Source organism: Oncorhynchus nerka, unplaced genomic scaffold (assembly GCF_034236695.1).
Source record: "Oncorhynchus nerka isolate Pitt River unplaced genomic scaffold, Oner_Uvic_2.0 unplaced_scaffold_1032, whole genome shotgun sequence".
Taxonomy (NCBI): domain Eukaryota; kingdom Metazoa; phylum Chordata; class Actinopteri; order Salmoniformes; family Salmonidae; genus Oncorhynchus; species Oncorhynchus nerka.
Genome location: NW_027040272.1, coordinates 176,150 through 197,436, shown reverse-complemented (window position 1 = coordinate 197,436; position 21,287 = coordinate 176,150). Strand labels below are relative to the sequence as shown.

The 21,287-nt window shown below is 40.2% G+C and overlaps 1 pseudogene; it reads left to right on the top strand.

The window, feature by feature from the left end:
- LOC135570204 (bone morphogenetic protein receptor type-2-like) overlaps positions 1 to 21,287 on the top strand; it is an 85,584-nt pseudogene that overhangs the window by 12,594 nt on the left and 51,703 nt on the right.

Sequence of the window (21,287 nt, the reverse complement as noted above, 5' to 3'; positions counted from 1 at the left end):
TCACACCGTTGGGACTGTAATGAAATGAAGTGAAAAAGTGATACTACCTGTGGAGCGACGCGAATGCGACCGGAATGCGAAAGTTCTATTCAGTAGACGTTGGCTGGCTGTTGGCTAGCTAGGAGTGTCTCCTACGTTAAGGACGACAAAATAGCTGGCTAGCTAACCTCGGTGAATTAAGATAATCACTCTAAGACTACACACTCTAAACTACACAATTATCTTGGATACGAAGACAGCAAAGACAACTATGTAGCTATCTAATACTACACTAATCAAGTCGCTCGTTGAGTGTGATAGTTACTACAGTGCTACGGTAGCCGGTGAACGTATGCTAGCTGCTAGGCAGATAGAGGCGACGAAATACAATAATAACGCAATTATCACTCTAAGACTCCACACTCTAAGCTACACAATTATCTTGGAAACGAAGACAGCAAAGACAACTATGTAGCTAGCTATGTAGCTAGCTAACACTACACTAATCAAGACGTTCAGTTGAGTGTGATAGTACTACAGTGCTACGGTAGACGGTGAACGTGTTGGACAGATAGAGACGACGAAATACGATAATTACGCAATTATCTTTGATACAACGACGACTATGTAGCTAGCTAAGAGGAAATTGCTAAGATTAGACAAATCAGACCGTTGTACTATAATGAAATGTAATGAAATGTAATGAAAAAGTTATACAACCTGCAGACCGAGAGGATGCGACCAGATCGCTCCAACCCCTAACTAACCCCACTACAGCCCAGCCAGTATGTAACTGACATGTCCTTTAACCCTGACCCATAACCCCTGACCCCTAACCAACCCCACTACAGCCCAGCCAGTATGTAACTGACATATCCTTTAACCCTGACCCCTAACCCCTGACCAACCCCACTACAGCCCAGCCAGTATGTAACTGACATGTCCTTTAACCCTGACCCATAACCCTGACCCCTAACCAACCCCACTACAGCCCAGCCAGTATGTAACTGACATGTCCTTTAACCCTGACCCTGACCCAACCCCACTACAGCCCAGCCAGTATGTAACTGACATGTCCTTTAACCCTGACCCCAAACCAACCCCACTACAGCCCATCCAGTATGTAACTGACATGTCCTTAACCTGACCCCTGACCCAACCCCACTACAGCCCAGCCAGTATGTAACTGACATCTCCTTTCACCCCTGACCCCAAACCAACCCTACTACAGCCCAGCCAGTATGTAACTGACATGTCCTTTAACCCTAATCCCTGACCCTAACCCAACCCCACTACAGCCCAGCCAGTATGTAACTGACATGTCCTTTAACCCTGACCCTGACCCCTAACCAACCCTCTACAGCCCAGCCAGTATGTAACTGACATGTCCTTTAACCCTAACCCCTAACAACCCCACTACAGCCCAGCCAGTATGTAACTGACATGTCCTTTAACCCTGACCCATAACCCTGACCCCTAACCAACCCCACTACAGCCCAGCCAGTATGTAACTGACATATCCTTTAACCCTGACCCCTAACCCCTGACCAACCCCCACTACAGCCCAGCCAGTATGTAACTGACATGTCCTTTAACCCTGACCCATAACCCCTGACCCCTAACCAACCCCACTACAGCCCAGCCAGTATGTAACTGACATGTCCTTTAACCCTAACCCCTGACCCCTAACCAACCCCACTGCAGCCCAGCCAGTATGTAACTGACATGTCCTTTAACCCTGACCCCTGACCCAACCCCACTACAGCCCAGCCAGTATGTAACTGACATGTCCTTTAACCCCTGACCCCAAACCAACCCCACTACAGCCCAGCCAGTATGTAACTGACATGTCCTTTAACCCTGACCCCTGACCCACCCCACTACAGCCCAGCCAGTATGTAACTGACCCTTTCACCCCTGACCCCAAACCAACCCTACTACAGCCCAGCCAGTATGTAACTGACATGTCCTTTAACCCTAATCCCTGACCCCTAACCCAACCCCACTACAGCCCAGCCAGTATGTAACTGACATGTCCTGTAACCCTAACCCCTGACCCCTAAACAACCCCACTACAGCCCAGCCAGTATGTAACTGACATGTCCTTTAACCCTGACCCCTAACCCCTGACCCCTAACCAACCCCACTACAGCCCAGCCAGTATGTAACTGACATATCCTTTAACCCTAACCCCTGACCCCTGACCCCTAACCCAACCCCACTACAGTCCAGCCAGTATGTAACTGACATATCCTTTAACCCTGACCCCTGACCCCAAACCAACCCCACTACAGCCCAGCCAGTATGTAACTGACATGTCCTTTAACCCTGACCCCTAACCCCTGACCCCTAACCCAACCCCACTACAGCCCAGCCAGTATGTAACTGACATGTCCTTTAACCCTAACCCCTGACCCCTTACCAACCCCACTACAGCCCAGCCAGTATGTAACTGACATGTCCTTTAACCCTGACCCCTAACCCAACCCCACTACAGCCCAGCCAATATGTAACTGACATATCCTTTAACCCTGACCCCTAACCCAACCCCACTACAGCCCAGCCAGTATGTAACTTACATATCCTTTAACCCTGACCCCTAACCCCTGACCCCTAACCCAACCCCACTACAGCCCAGCCAGTATGTAACTGACATGTCCTTTAACCCTGACCCCTAACCCCTGACCCCTAACTAACCCCACTACAGCCCAGCCAGTATGTAACTGACATGTCCTTTAACCCTGACCCCTAACCCAACCCCACTACAGCCCAGCCAGTATGTAACTGACATGTCCTTTAACCCTGACCCCTAACCCAACCCCACTACAGCCCAGCCAGTATGTAACTGACATGTCCTTTAACCCTGACCCCAACCCCTGACCCCTAACCAACCCCACTACAGCCCAGCCAGTATGTAACTGACATGTCCTTTAACCCTGACCTCTAACCCCTGACCCCTAACCCAACCCCACTACAGCCCAGCCAGTATGTAACTGACATGTCCTTTAACCCTAACCCCTGACCCCTAACCAACCCCACTACAGCCCAGCCAGTATGTAACTGACATGTCCTTTAACCCTGACCCCTAACCAACCCCACTACAGCCCAGCCAGTATGTAACTGACATGTCCTTTAACCCTGACCCCTAACCCCTAACCAACCCCACTACAGCCCAGCCAGTATGTAACTGACATGTCCTTTAACCCTGACCCTGACCCAACCCCACTACAGCCCAGCCAGTATGTAACTGACATGTCCTTTCACCCCTGACCCCAAACCAACCCTACTACAGCCCAGCCAGTATGTAACTGACATGTCCTTTAACCCTAATCCCTGACCCCTAACCCAACCCCACTACAGCCCAGCCAGTATGTAACTGACATGTCCTTTAACCCTAACCCCTGACCCCTAACCAAACCCACTACAGCCCAGCCAGTATGTAACTGACATGTCCTTTAACCCTGACCCCTAACCCCTGACCCCTAACCAACCCCACTACAGCCCAGCCAGTATGTAACTGACATATCCTTTAACCCTAACCCCTGACCCCTAACCCAACCCCACTACAGTCCAGCCAGTATGTAACTGACATATCCTTTAACCCTGACCCCTGACCCAAACCAACCCCACTACAGCCCAGCCAGTATGTAACTGACATGTCCTTTAACCCTGACCCCTAACCCTGACCCCTAACCCAACCCCACTACAGCCCAGCCAGTATGTAACTGACATGTCCTTTAACCCTAACCCTGACCCCTTACCAACCCCACTACAGCCCAGCCAGTATGTAACTGACATGTCCTTTAACCCTGACCCCTAACCCAACCCCACTACAGCCCAGCCAATATGTAACTGACATATCCTTTAACCCTGACCCCTAACCCAACCCCACTACAGCCCAGCCAGTATGTAACTTACATATCCTTTAACCCTGACCCCTAACCCCTGACCCCTAACCCAACCCCACTACAGCCCAGCCAGTATGTAACTGACATGTCCTTTAACCCTGACCCCTAACCCCTGACCCCTAACTAACCCCACTACAGCCCAGCCAGTATGTAACTGACATGTCCTTTAACCCTGACCCCTAACCCAACCCCACTACAGCCCAGCCAGTATGTAACTGACATGTCCTTTAACCCTGACCCCTAACCCAACCCCACTACAGCCCAGCCAGTATGTAACTGACATGTCCTTTAACCCTGACCCCTAACCCCTGACCCCTAACCCAACCCCACTACAGCCCAGCCAGTATGTAACTGACATGTCCTTTAACCCTGACCTCTAACCCCCTGACCCCTAACTCTACCCCACTACAGCCCAGCCAGTATGTAACTGACATGTCCTTTAACCCTAACCCTGACCCCTAACCAACCCCACTACAGCCCAGCCAGTATGTAACTGACATGTCCTTTAACCCTGACCCCTAACCAACCCCACTACAGCCCAGCCAGTATGTAACTGACATGTCCTTTAACCCTGACCCCTAACCCCTAACAACCCCACTACAGCCCAGCCAGTATGTAACTGACATGTCCTTTAACCCTGACCCCTGACCCAACCCCACTACAGCCCAGCCAGTATGTAACTGACATGTCCTTTCACCCCTGACCCCAAACCAACCCTACTACAGCCCAGCCAGTATGTAACTGACATGTCCTTTAACCCTAATCCCTGACCCCTAACCCAACCCCACTACAGCCCAGCCAGTATGTAACTGACATGTCCTTTAACCCTAACCCTGACCCCTAACCAAACCCACTACAGCCCAGCCAGTATGTAACTGACATGTCCTTTAACCCTGACCCCTAACCCCTGACCCCTAACCAACCCCACTACAGCCCAGCCAGTATGTAACTGACATATCCTTTAACCCTAACCCCTGACCCCTAACCCAGCCCACTACAGTCCAGCCAGTATGTAACTGACATGTCCTTTAACCCTGACCCCTAACCCTGACCCCTAACCAACCCCACTACAGCCCAGCCAGTATGTAACTGACATATCCTTTAACCCTAACCCTGACCCCTTACCAACCCCACTACAGCCCAGCCAGTATGTAACTGACATGTCCTTTAACCCTGACCCCTAACCCAACCCCACTACAGCCCAGCCAATATGTAACTGACATATCCTTTAACCCTGACCCCTAACCCAACCCCACTACAGCCCAGCCAGTATGTAACTTACATATCCTTTAACCCTGACCCCTAACCCTGACCCCTAACCCAACCCCACTACAGCCCAGCCAGTATGTAACTGACATGTCCTTTAACCCTGACCCCAACCCCCTGACCCCTAACCAACCCCACTACAGCCCAGCCAGTATGTAACTGACATGTCCTTTAACCCTGACCCTAACCCAACCCCACTACAGCCCAGCCAGTATGTAACTGACATGTCCTTTAACCCTGACCCAACCCTGACCCTAACCCAACCCCACTACAGCCCAGCCAGTATGTAACTGACATGTCCTTTAACCCTGACCTCAACCCCTGACCCCTAACCCAACCCCACTACAGCCCAGCCAGTATGTAACTGACATGTCCTTTAACCCTAACCCTGACCCCTAACCAACCCCACTACAGCCCAGCCAGTATGTAACTGACATGTCCTTTAACCCTGACCCCTAACCAACCCCACTACAGCCCAGCCAGTATGTAACTGACATGTCCTTTAACCCTGACCCCTAACCAACCCCACTACAGCCCAGCCAGTATGTAACTGACATGTCCTTTAACCCTGACCCCAACCCCTAACCAACCCCACTACAGCCCAGCCAGTATGTAACTGACATGTCCTTTAACCCTAACCCTGACCACCAGAATACTACCAGGTTAGAGATGGAGACTAACAGGTTGTCTATGTCCTGCTGTAGACCACCAGAATACTACCAGGTTAGAGATGGAGACTATCAGGTTGTCTATGTCCTGCTGTAGACCACCAGAATACTACCAGGTTAGAGATGGAGACTAACAGGTTGTCTATGTCCTGCTGTAGACCACCAGAATACTACCAGGTTAGAGATGGAGACTAACAGGTTGTCTATGTCCTGCTGTAGACCACCAGAATACTACCAGGTTAGAGATGGAGACTAACAGGTTGTCTATGTCCTGCTGTAGACCACCAGAATACTACCAGGTTAGAGATGGAGACTAACAGGTTGTCTATGTCCTGCTGTAGACCACCAGTTGCAGTGTGAAGAGACCATAGTCATCTCCTTGGCTGTTGTCTCTGTGCTGGCTGTCATCATCTTTGCTGCCTTCTTCGGTTACCGCATGATGCACAGTGAGTAACCATGGTGATGACCAGACAATAATATGATGCTTATCTCTGTTTATCCCCTAAGCCTCTGTCTGACTGTGTATGTATTCTCAGGAGGTGGTAAACAGGGCCTTCATAATCTCAACATGATGGAGGGAGCTGGTTCTGAGAGCTCTCTGGACCTGGACAACCTCAAACAACTGGAGGTCAGATGGCTACAACTACTACAGTTATTATAGTTATTATAGTTATTACAGTTATTATAGTTATTATAGTTACTACAGTTATTATAGTTATTATAGTTATTACAGTTATTACAGTTACTACAGGTATTACAGTTACTACAGTTATTACAGCTACTACAGTTATTACAGCTACTACAGTTACTACAGCTACTACAGCTACTACAGTTATTACAGTTATTACAGTTATTACAGTTATTACAGTTATTACAACTACTACAGTTATTACAGCTACTACAGTTACTACAGTTATTACAGTTATTACAGTTATTACAGTTATTACAACTACTACAGTTATTACAGCTACTACAGTTACTACAGTTATTACAGTTATTACAGCTACTACAGTTATTACAGTTATTACAGTTATTACAACTACTACAGTTATTACAGTTATTACAGCTACTACAGCTACTACAGTTATTACAACTACTACAGTTATTACAGTTATTACAACTACTACAGTTATTACAGTTATTACAGCTACTACAGCTACTACAGTTATTACAACTGCTACAGTTATTACAGTTATTACAACTACTACAGTTATTACAGTTATTACAACTACTACAGTTATTACAGTTATTACAGTTGTTACAGTTATTACAGTTATTACAGCTACTACAGTTATTACAGCTACTACAGTTACTACAGTTATTACAGCTACTACAGTTACTACAGTTACTACAGTTACTACAGCTACTACAGTTATTACAGTTACTACAGTTATTACAACTACTACAGTTACTACAGTTATTACAGTTACTACAGCTACTACAGCTACTACAGTTATTACAGTTACTACAGTTATTACAGCTACTACAGGTATTACAGCTACTACAGCTACTACAGTTACTACAGCTACTACAGTTACTACAGTTATTACAGTTATTACAGTTACTACAGCTACTACAGTTATTACAGTTATTACAGTTATTACAGTTACTACAGTTATTACAGTTATTACAGTTACTACAGCTACTACAGTTATTACAGCTACTACAGTTATTACAGTTATTACAGTTATTACAGTTACTACAGTTATTACAGTTATTACAGTTACTACAGCTACTACAGTTATTACAGTTACTACAGCTACTACAGTTACTACAGTTATTACAGGTATTACAGCTACTACAGCTACTACAGTTACTACAGCTACTACAGTTACTACAGTTATTACAGGTATTACAGCTACTACAGTTACTACAGTTATTACAGGTATTACAGTTATTACAGTTACTACAGTTATTACAGGTATTACAGTTATTACAGTTACTACAGTTATTACAGTTATTACAGTTATTACAGTTACTACAGTTACTACAGTTACTACAGGTATTACAGGTATTACAGTTATTACAGTTACTACAGTTACTACAGTTATTACAGGTATTACAGTTATTACAGTTACTACAGTTACTACAGTTATTACAGGTATTACAGTTATTACAGTTACTACAGTTATTACAGTTATTACAGTTATTACAGTTATTACAGTTACTACAGTTATTACAGTTACTACAGGTATTACAGCTACTACAGTTACTACAGCTACTACAGTTATTACAGTTATTACAGCTACTACAGTTATTACAGTTACTACAGCTACTACAGTTATTACAGGTATTACAACTACTACAGTTATTACAGTTATTACAGGTATTACAGCTACTACAGCTACTACAGTTACTACAGTTATTACAGCTACTACAGTTATTACAGTTATTACAGGTATTACAGCTACTACAGCTACTACAGTTACTACAGTTACTACAGCTACTACAGTTACTATAGTTACTACAGCTACTACAGTTACTACAGTTACTACAGCTACTACAGTTACTATAGTTACTACAGCTACTACAGTTACTACAGTTACTACAGCTACTACAGTTACTATAGTTACTACAGCTACTACAGCTACTACAGTTACTACAGTTACTACAGCTACTACAGTTACTATAGTTACTACAGCTACTACAGTTACTACAGTTACTACAGCTACTACAGTTACTATAGTTACTACAGCTACTACAGTTACTACAGCTACTACAGTTATTACAGGTATTACAGCTACTACAGTTATTACAGGTATTACAGCTACTACAGCTACTACAGTTACTATAGTTACTACAGCTACTACAGTTACTACAGTTACTACAGCTACTACAGTTATTACAGGTATTACAGCTACTACAGTTACTACAGTTACTACAGCTACTACAGTTATTACAGGTATTACAGGTATTACAGCTACTACAGCTACTACAGTTACTATAGTTACTACAGCTACTACAGTTATTACAGGTATTACAGCTACTACAGTTACTACAGTTACTACAGTTACTACAGTTACTACAGTTACTACAGCTACTACAGTTATTACAGGTATTACAGCTACTACAGTTACTACAGTTACTACAGTTATTACAGTTACTACAGTTATTACAGTTATTACAGTTACTACAGTTATTACAGTTACTACAGTTATTACAGTTATTACAGGTATTACAGGTATTACAGCTACTACAGCTACTACAGTTATTACAGTTATTACAGTTATTACAGCTACTACAGTTACTACAGTTACTACAGCTACTACAGCTACTACAGTTATTACAGTTATTACAGCTACTACAGTTACTACAGTTACTACAGCTACTACAGCTACTACAGTTATTACAGTTATTACAGCTACTACAGCTACTACAGTTATTACAGCTACTACAGTTATTACAGTTACTACAGCTACTACAGTTATTACAGTTATTACAGTTATTACAGTTATTACAGTTATTACAGCTACTACAGTTACTACAGTTATTACAGCTACTACAGCTACTACAGTTACTACAGTTATTACAGCTACTACAGTTACTACAGCTACTACAGCTACTACAGTTATTACAGCTACTACAGCTACTACAGTTACTACAGTTATTACAGCTACTACAGTTACTACAGCTACTACAGCTACTACAGTTATTACAGCTACTACAGTTACTACAGCTACTACAGCTACTACAGGTATTACAGCTACTACAGCTACTACAGTTATTACAGCTACTACAGTTACTACAGCTACTACAGTTATTACAGCTACTACAGTTATTACAGCTACTACAGTTACTACAGCTACTACAGTTATTACAGCTACTACAGTTACTACAGCTACTACAGTTATTACAGGTATTACAGCTACTACAGTTACTACAGTTACTACAGCTACTACAGCTACTACAGTTATTACAGTTACTACAGCTACTACAGTTATTACAGGTATTACAGCTACTACAGTTATTACAGCTACTACAGTTATTACAGCTACTACAGTTATTACAGCTACTACAGCTACTACAGTTATTACAGCTACTACAGTTATTACAGCTACTACAGTTACTACAGTTATTACAGCTACTACAGCTACTACAGTTATTACAGTTATTACAGCTACTACAGTTATTACAGCTACTACAGCTACTACAGTTATTACAGCTACTACAGCTACTACAGTTATTACAGCTACTACAGTTATTACAGCTACTACAGTTACTACAGTTATTACAGCTACTACAGTTATTACAGTTATTACAGCTACTACAGTTATTACAGCTACTACAGTTACTACAGTTATTACAGCTACTACAGCTACTACAGTTATTACAGCTACTACAGTTATTACAGCTACTACAGTTACTACAGTTATTACAGCTACTACAGTTATTACAGTTATTACAACTACTACAGTTATTACAGTTACTACAGCTACTACAGCTACTACAGTTATTACAGTTATTACAGCTACTACAGCTACTACAGTTATTACAGCTACTACAGCTACTACAGCTACTACAGTTACTACAGTTATTACAGGTATTACAGTTATTACAGCTACTACAGCTACTACAGCTATTACAGGTATTACAGCTACTACAGTTACTACAGGTATTACAGCTACTACAGTTACTATAGTTATTACAGCTACTACAGCTACTACAGTTATTACAGTTATTACAGCTACTACAGCTACTACAGTTATTACAGCTACTACAGCTACTACAGTTACTACAGTTACTACAGTTGTTACAGTTACTACAGCTACTACAGTTATTACAGGTATTACAGTTATTACAGCTACTACAGCTACTACAGTTATTACAGCTACTACAACTACTACAGTTATTACAGGTATTACAGCTACTACAGTTACTACAGGTATTACAGCTACTACAGTTACTATAGTTATTACAGCTACTACAGTTACTACAGGTATTACAGCTACTACAGCTACTACAGTTACTACAGCTACTACAGTTACTACAGTTATTACAGCTACTACAGCTACTACAGTTATTACAGGTATTACAGCTACTACAGTTACTACAGTTACTACAGCTACTACAGCTACTACAGCTACTACAGTTATTACAGCTACTACAGCTACTACAGCTACTACAGCTACTACAGCTACTACAGTTATTACAGCTACTACAGCTACTACAGTTACTACAGTTATTACAGCTACTACAGTTACTACAGTTATTACAGCTACTACAGTTATTACAGCTACTACAGCTACTACAGTTATTACAGCTACTACAGTTATTACAGCTACTACAGTTACTACAGTTATTACAGCTACTACAGTTATTACAGCTACTACAGTTATTACAGCTACTACAGTTATTACAGTTATTACAGCTACTACAGCTACTACAGTTACTACAGTTATTACAGCTACTACAGTTATTACAGCTACTACAGTTATTACAGTTACTACAGCTACTACAGCTACTACAGTTATTACAGCTACTACAGTTATTACAGCTACTACAGCTATTACAGCTACTACAGCTACTACAGTTACTACAGTTACTACAGTTATTACAGCTACTACAGTTATTACAGCTACTACAACTACTACAGTTATTACAGCTACTACAGTTATTACAGCTACTACAGTTATTACAGTTACTACAGTTACTACAGTTATTACAGCTACTACAGTTATTACAGCTACTACAGTTATTACAGTTATTACAGCTACTACAGCTACTACAGTTACTACAGTTATTACAGCTACTACAGTTATTACAGCTACTACAGTTATTACAGCTACTACAGTTATTACAGTTACTACAGCTACTACAGCTACTACAGTTATTACAGCTACTACAGTTATTACAGCTACTACAGCTATTACAGCTACTACAGCTACTACAGTTACTACAGTTATTACAGCTACTACAGTTATTACAGCTACTACAACTACTACAGTTATTACAGCTACTACAGTTATTACAGCTACTACAGTTATTACAGCTACTACAGTTATTACAGTTACTACAGTTACTACAGCTACTACAGTTACTACAGTTATTACAGCTACTACAGCTACTACAGTTATTACAGCTACTACAGCTATTACAGCTACTACAGCTACTACAGCTACTACAGTTACTACAGTTATTACAGCTACTACAACTACTACAGTTATTACAGCTACTACAGTTACTACAGTTACTACAGTTATTACAGTTATTACAGTTACTACAGCTACTACAGCTACTACAGTTATTACAGCTACTACAGTTATTACAGCTACTACAGCTATTACAGCTACTACAGCTACTACAGTTATTACAGCTACTACAGTTACTACAGTTACTACAGTTATTACAGTTATTATAGTTACTACAGTTATTACAGTTACTACAGTTATTACAGCTACTACAGTTACTACAGTTATTACAGCTACTACAGTTACTACAGTTATTACAGCTACTACAGTTACTACAGTTACTACAGCTACTACAGTTATTACAACTACTACAGTTACTACAGTTACTACAGCTACTACAGTTACTACAGTTATTACAGTTACTACAGTTACTACAGTTACTACAGCTATTCTACCTACTACACATCTACACCTACTACACATCTACACCTACTACAACTATTCTACCTACTACACATCTACACCTACTTCAACTATTCTACCTACTACACATCTACACCTACTACAGCTATTCTACCTTATACACATCTACACCTACTACAACTATTCTACCTACTACAACTATTCTACCTACTACAGCTATTCTACCTACTACACATCTACACCTACTACAGCTATTCTACCTTATGCACATCTACACCTACTTCAACTATTCTACCTACTACACATCTACACCTACTACAACTATTCTACCTACTACACATCTACACCTACTACACATCTACACCTACTACACATCTACACCTACTTCAACTATTCTACCTACTACACATCTACACCTACTACAGCTATTCTACCTTATGCACATCTACACCTACTTCAACTATTCTACCTACTACACATCTACACCTACTACAACTATTCTACCTACTACACATCTACACCTTACTACACATCTACACCTACTACACATCTACACCTACTTCAACTATTCTACCTACTACACATCTACACCTACTTCAACTATTCTACCTACTACACATCTACACCTACTACACATCTACACCTACTACACATCTACACCTACTACAACTATTCTACCTACTACACATCTACACCTACTACAGCTATTCTACCTTATACACATCTACACCTACCTACTATTCTACCTACTACACATCTACACCTACTACAACTATTCTACCTACTACACATCTACACCTACTACACATCTACACCTACTACACATCTACACCTACTTCAACTATTCTACCTACTACACATCTACACCTACTTCAACTATTCTACCTACTACACATCTACACCTACTACACATCTACACCTACTACAACTATTCTACCTACTACACATCTACACCTACTACAGCTATTCTACCTTATACACATCTACAGCTACTACACATCTACACCTACTACAACTATTCTACCTACTACACATCTACACCTACTACACATCTACACCTACTACAACTATTCTACCTACTATACATCTACACCTACTACAGCTATTCTACCTTATACACATCTACACCTACTACAACTATTCTACCTACACATCTACAACTACTACACATCTACACCTACTACAGCTATTCTACCTTATACACATCTACACCTACTACAGCTATTCTACCTTATACACATCTACAACTACTACACATCTACAACTACTACAACTATTCTACCTACTACACATCTACACCTACTTCAACTATTCTACCGACTACACATCTACACCTACTACAGCTATTCTACCTTATGCACATCTACACCTACTTCAACTATTCTACCTACTACACATCTACACCTACTACAACTATTCTACCTACTACACATCTACACCTACTACACATCTACACCTACTACACATCTACACCTACAACTATTCTACCTACTACACATCTACACCTACTTCAACTATTCTACCTACTACACATCTACACCTACTACACATCTACACCTACTACACATCTACACCTACTACAACTATTCTACCTACTACACATCTACACCTACTACAGCTATTCTACCTTATACACATCTACACCTACTTCAACTATTCTACCTACTACAACTATTCTACCTACTACAGCTATTCTACCTACTACACATCTACACCTACTAACTATTCTACCTACTACACATCTACACCTACTACAGCTATTCTACCTTATACACATCTACACCTACTACAACTATTCTACCTACTACAACTATTCTACCTACTACAGCTATTCTACCTACTACACATCTACACCTACTACAGCTATTCTACCTACTACATCTACACCTACTACAGCTATTCTACCTTATACACATCTACACCTACTACAACTATTCTACCTACTACAACTATTCTACCTACTACAGCTATTCTACCTACTACACATCTACACCTACTACAGCTATTCTACCTTATGCACATCTACACTACTTCAACTTTCTACCTACTACACATCTACACCTACTACAACTATTCTACCTACTACACATCTACACCTACTACACATCTACACCTACTACACATCTACACCTACTAACTATTCTACCTACTACACATCTACACCTACTACAGCTATTCTACCTTATGCACATCTACACCTACTTCAACTATTCTACCTACTACACATCTACACCTACTACAACTATTCTATTACACATTATACTACACATCTACACCTACTACACATCTACACCTACTTCAACTATTCTACCTACTACACATCTACACCTACTTCAACTATTCTACCTACTACACATCTACACCTACTACACATCTACACCTACTACACATCTACACCTACTACAACTATTCTACCTACTACACATCTACACCTACTACAGCTATTCTATTATACACATCTACACCTACTTCAACTATTCTACCTACTACACATCTACACCTACTACAACTATTCTACCTACTACACATCTACACCTACTACACATCTACACCTACTACACATCTACACCTACTTCAACTATTCTACCTACTACACATCTACACCTACTTCAACTATTCTACCTACTACATCTACACCTACTACACATCTACACCTACTACAACTATTCTACCTACTACACATCTACACCTACTACAGCTATTCTACCTTATACACATCTACAGCTACTACACATCTACACCTACTACAACTATTCTACCTACTACACATCTACACCTACTACACATCTACACCTACTACAACTATTCTACCTTCTACACCTACTACAGCTATTCTACTATACACATCTACCTACTACAACTATTCTACCTTATACACATCTACAACTACTACACATCTACACCTACTACAGCTATTCTACCTTATACACATCTACACCTACTACAGCTATTCTACCTTATACACATCTACAACTACTACACATCTACAACTACTACAACTATTCTACCTACTACACATCTACACCTACTACAACTATTCTACCGACTACACATCTACACCTACTACAGCTATTCTACACATCTACACCTACAACTATTCTACCTACTACACATCTACACCTACTACAACTATCTACACTACTATCTACACCCTACTTCTACACCTACTACACATCTACACCTACTACAACTATTCTACCTTATACACATCTACACCTACTACAACTATTCTACCTACTACACATCTACACCTACTACACATCTACACCTACTACACATCTACACCTACTACAACTATTCTACCTACTACACATCTACACCTACTACAGCTATTCTACCTTATACACATCTACACCTACTTCAACTATTCTACCTACTACACATCTACACCTACTACAACTATTCTACCTACTACACATCTACACCTACTACACATCTACACCTACTACACATCTACACCTACTTCAACTATTCTACCTACTACACATCTACACCTACTTCAACTATTCTACCTACTACACATCTACACCTACTACACATCTACACCTACTACAACTATTCTACCTACTACACATCTACACCTACTACAGCTATTCTACCTTATACACATCTACAGCTACTACACATCTACACCTACTACAACTATTCTACCTACTACACATCTACACCTACTACACATCTACACCTACTACAACTATTCTACCTACTATACATCTACACCTACTACAGCTATTCTACCTTATACACATCTACACCTACTACAACTATTCTACCTATACACATCTACAACTACTACACATCTACACCTACACAGCTATTCTACCTATACACATCTACACCTACTACAGCTATTCTACCTTATACACATCTACAACTACTACACATCTACAACTACTACAACTATTCTACCTACTACACATCTACACCTACTACAACTATTCTACCGACTACACATCTACACCTACTACACATCTACACCTACTACAACTATTCTACCTACTACAACTATTCTACCTACTACACATCTACACCTACTACAGCTATTCTACCTACTACACATCTACACCTACTACAACTATTCTACCTACTACACATCTATTACTACAGCTATTCTACCTTATGCACATCTACACCTACTACACTATTCTACCTACTACACATCTACACCTACTAACTATTCTACCTACTACACTACACCTACTACACATCTACACCTACACACATCTACACCTACTTCAACTATTCTACCTACTACACATCTACACCTACTACAGCTATTCTACCTTATGCACATCTACACCTACTTCAACTATTCTACCTACTACACATCTACACCTACTACAACTATTCTACCTACTACACATCTACACCTACTGGCATCTACACCTACTACACATCTACACCTACTTCAACTATTCTACCTACTACACATCTACACCTACTTCAACTATTCTACCTACTACACATCTACACCTACTACACATCTACACCTACTACACATCTACACCTACTACAACTATTCTACCTACTACACATCTACACCTACTACAGCTATTCTACCTATACACATCTACACCTACTTCAACTATTCTACCTACTACACATCTACACCTACTACAACTATTCTACCTACTACACATCTACACCTACTACACATCTACACCTACTTCTACACCTACTTCAACTATTCTACCTACTACACATCTACACCTACTTCAACTATTCTACCTACTACACATCTACACCTACTACACATCTACACCTACTACAACTATTCTACCTACTACACATCTACACCTACTACAGCTATTCTACCTTATACACATCTACAGCTACTACACATCTACACCTACTACAACTATTCTACCTACTACACATCTACACCTACTACACATCTACACCTACTACAACTATTCTACCTACTACACATCTACACCTACTACAGCTATTCTACCTTATACACATCTACACCTACTACAACTATTCTACCTTATACACATCTACAACTACTACACATCTACACCTACTACAGCTATTCTACCTTATACACATCTACACCTACTACAGCTATTCTACCTTATACACATCTACAACTACTACACATCTACAACTACTACAACTATTCTACCTACTACACATCTACACCTACTTCAACTATTCTACCGACTACACATCTACACCTACTACAGCTATTCTACCTTATGCACATACACCTACTTCAACTATTCTACCTACTACACATCTACACCTACTACAACTATTCTACCTACTACACATCTACACCTACTACACATCTACACCTACTACACATCTACACCTACAACTATTCTACCCTACTACACATCTACACCTACTTCAACTATTCTACCTACTACACATCTACACCTACTACACATCTACACCTACTACACATCTACACCTACTACAACTATTCTACCTACTACACATCTACACCTCTACAGCTATTCTATACACATCTACACCTACTAACTATTCTACCTACTACACATCTACACCTACTACAACTATTCTACCTACTACATCTACACCTACTACACATCTACACCTACTACACATCTGCACCTACTAACTATTCTACCTACTACACATCTACACCTACTTCAACTATTCTACCTACTACACATCTACACCTACTACACATCTACACCTACTACAACTATTCTACCTACTACACATCTACACCTACTACAGCTATTCTACCTTATACAGTACACATCTACAGCTACTACACATCTACACCTACTACAACTATTCTACCTACTACACATCTACACCTACTACACATCTACACCTACTACAACTATTCTACCTACTATACATCTACACCTACTACAGCTATTCTACCTTATACACATCTACACCTACTACAACTATTCTACCTTATACACATCTACAACTACTACACATCTACACCTACTACAGCTATTCTACCTTATACACATCTACACCTACTACAGCTATTCTACCTTATACACATCTACAACTACTACACATCTACAACTACTACAACTATTCTACCTACTACACATCTACACCTACTACAACTATTCTACCGACTACACATCTACACCTACTACACATCTACACCTACTACAACTATTCTACCTACTACAACTATTCTACCTACTACACATCTACACCTACTACAGCTATTCTACCTTATACACATCTACAGCTACTACACATCTACACCTACTACAACTATTCTACCTACTACACATCTACACCTACTACACATCTACACCTACTACAACTATTCTACCTACTATACATCTACACCTACTACAGCTATTCTACCTATACACATCTACACCTACTACAACTATTCTACCTTATACACATCTACAACTACTACACATCTACACCTACTACAGCTATTCTACCTATACACATCTACACCTACTACAGCTATTCTACCTTATACACATCTACAACTATACACATCTACAACTACTACAACTATTCTACCTACTACACATCTACACCTACTACAACTATTCTACCTTATACACATCTACAGCTACTACACATCTACACCTACTACAACTATTCTACCTTATACACATCTACAGCACTACACATCTACACCTACTACAACTATTCTACCCTACTACAACTATTCTACCTTGTACACATCTACACCTACTACACAGCTACACCTACTACACATCTACACCTACTACAACTATTCTACCTACTACACATCTACACCTACTACAACTATTCTACCTACTACACATCTACACCTACTTCAACTATTCTACCTACTACAACTATTCTACCTTGTACACATCTACAACTACTACACATCTACACCTACTACACATCTACACCTACTGCAACTATTCTACCTACTACACATCTACAACTACTACAACTATTCTACCTTATACACATCTACAGCTACTACACATCTACACCTACTACAACTATTCTACCTACTACACATCTACACCTACTACAACTATTCTACCTACTATACATCTACACCTACTTATTCTACCTTATACACATCTACACCTACTACAGCTATTCTACCTTATACACATCTACACCTACTACAACTATTCTACCTATACACATCTACACCTACTACACATCTACACCTACTACAACTATTCTACCTACTATACATCTACACCTACTACAACTATTCTACCTTATACACATCTACAACTACTACACATCTACACCTACTACAGCTATTCTACCTTATACACATCTACACCTACTACAGCTATTCTACCTTATACACATCTACACCTACTACTCTACAACTACAACTTTCTACACATCTACACCTACTACACATCTACTACAACTATTCTACCTACTACACATCTACACCTACTACAACTATTCTACCTACTACACATCTACACCTACTACACATCTACACCTACTACAACTATTCTACCTACACATCTACACCTACTACACATCTACACCTACTACAACTATTCTACCTACTACAACTATTCTACCTACTACACATCTACAACTACTACAACTATTCTACCGACTACACATCTACACCTACTACACATCTACACCTACTACAACTATTCTACCTACTACACATCTACACCTACTACAACTATTCTACCTACTACAACTATTCTACTTTATACACATCTACACCTACTACAGCTATTCTACCTATACACATCTACACCTACTACACATCTACAACTACTACAACTATTCTACCTACTACACATCTACACCTACTACAACTATTCTACCTACTACAACTATTCTACCTACTACACATCTACAGCTACTACAACTATTCTACCTTAAACACATCTACACCTACTACAACTATTCTACCTACTATACATCTACACCTACTACAGCTATTCTACCTAGTACACATCTACACCTACTACAACTATTCTACCTACTACAACTATTCTACCTTATACACATCTACACCTACTACAACTATTCTACCTACTACATCTACACCTACTACAGCTATTCTACCTTATACACATCTACACCTACTACAGCATTCTACCTTATACACATCTACACCTACTACAACTATTCTACCTTATACACATCTACACCTACTACAACTATTCTACCTACTACAACTATTCTACCTACTACACATCTACACCTACTACAACTATTCTACCTTATACACATCTACAGCTACTACACATCTACACCTACTACAACTATTCTACCTACTACACATCTACACCTACTACAACTATTCTACCTACTACACATCTACAACTACTACAACTATTCTACCTACTACACATCTACAACTACTACAACTATTCTACCTTATACACATCTACACCTACTACAACTATTCTACCTACTACACATCTACACCTACTACAACTATTCTACCTACTACACATCTACACCTACTACAACTATTCTACCTTATACACATCTACAGCTACTACACATCTACACCTACTACAACTATTCTACCTACTACACATCTACACCTACTACAACTATTCTACCTACTACAACTATTCTACCTACTACACATCTACAGCTACTACAACTAGTCTACCTTATACACATCTACAGCTACTACACATCTACACCTACTACAACTATTCTACCTACTACAACTATTCTACCTTGTACACATCTACACCTACTACACATCTACAGCTACTACACATCTACACCTACTACAACTATTCTACCTACTACAACTATTCTACCTTGTACACATCTACAACTACACATCTACACCTACTACACATCTACACCTACTACACATCTACACCTACTACAACTATTCTACCTACTACACATCTACACCTACTACACATCTACACCTACTACACATCTACACCTACTACAACTATTCTACCTACTACACATCTACAACTACTACAACTATTCTACCT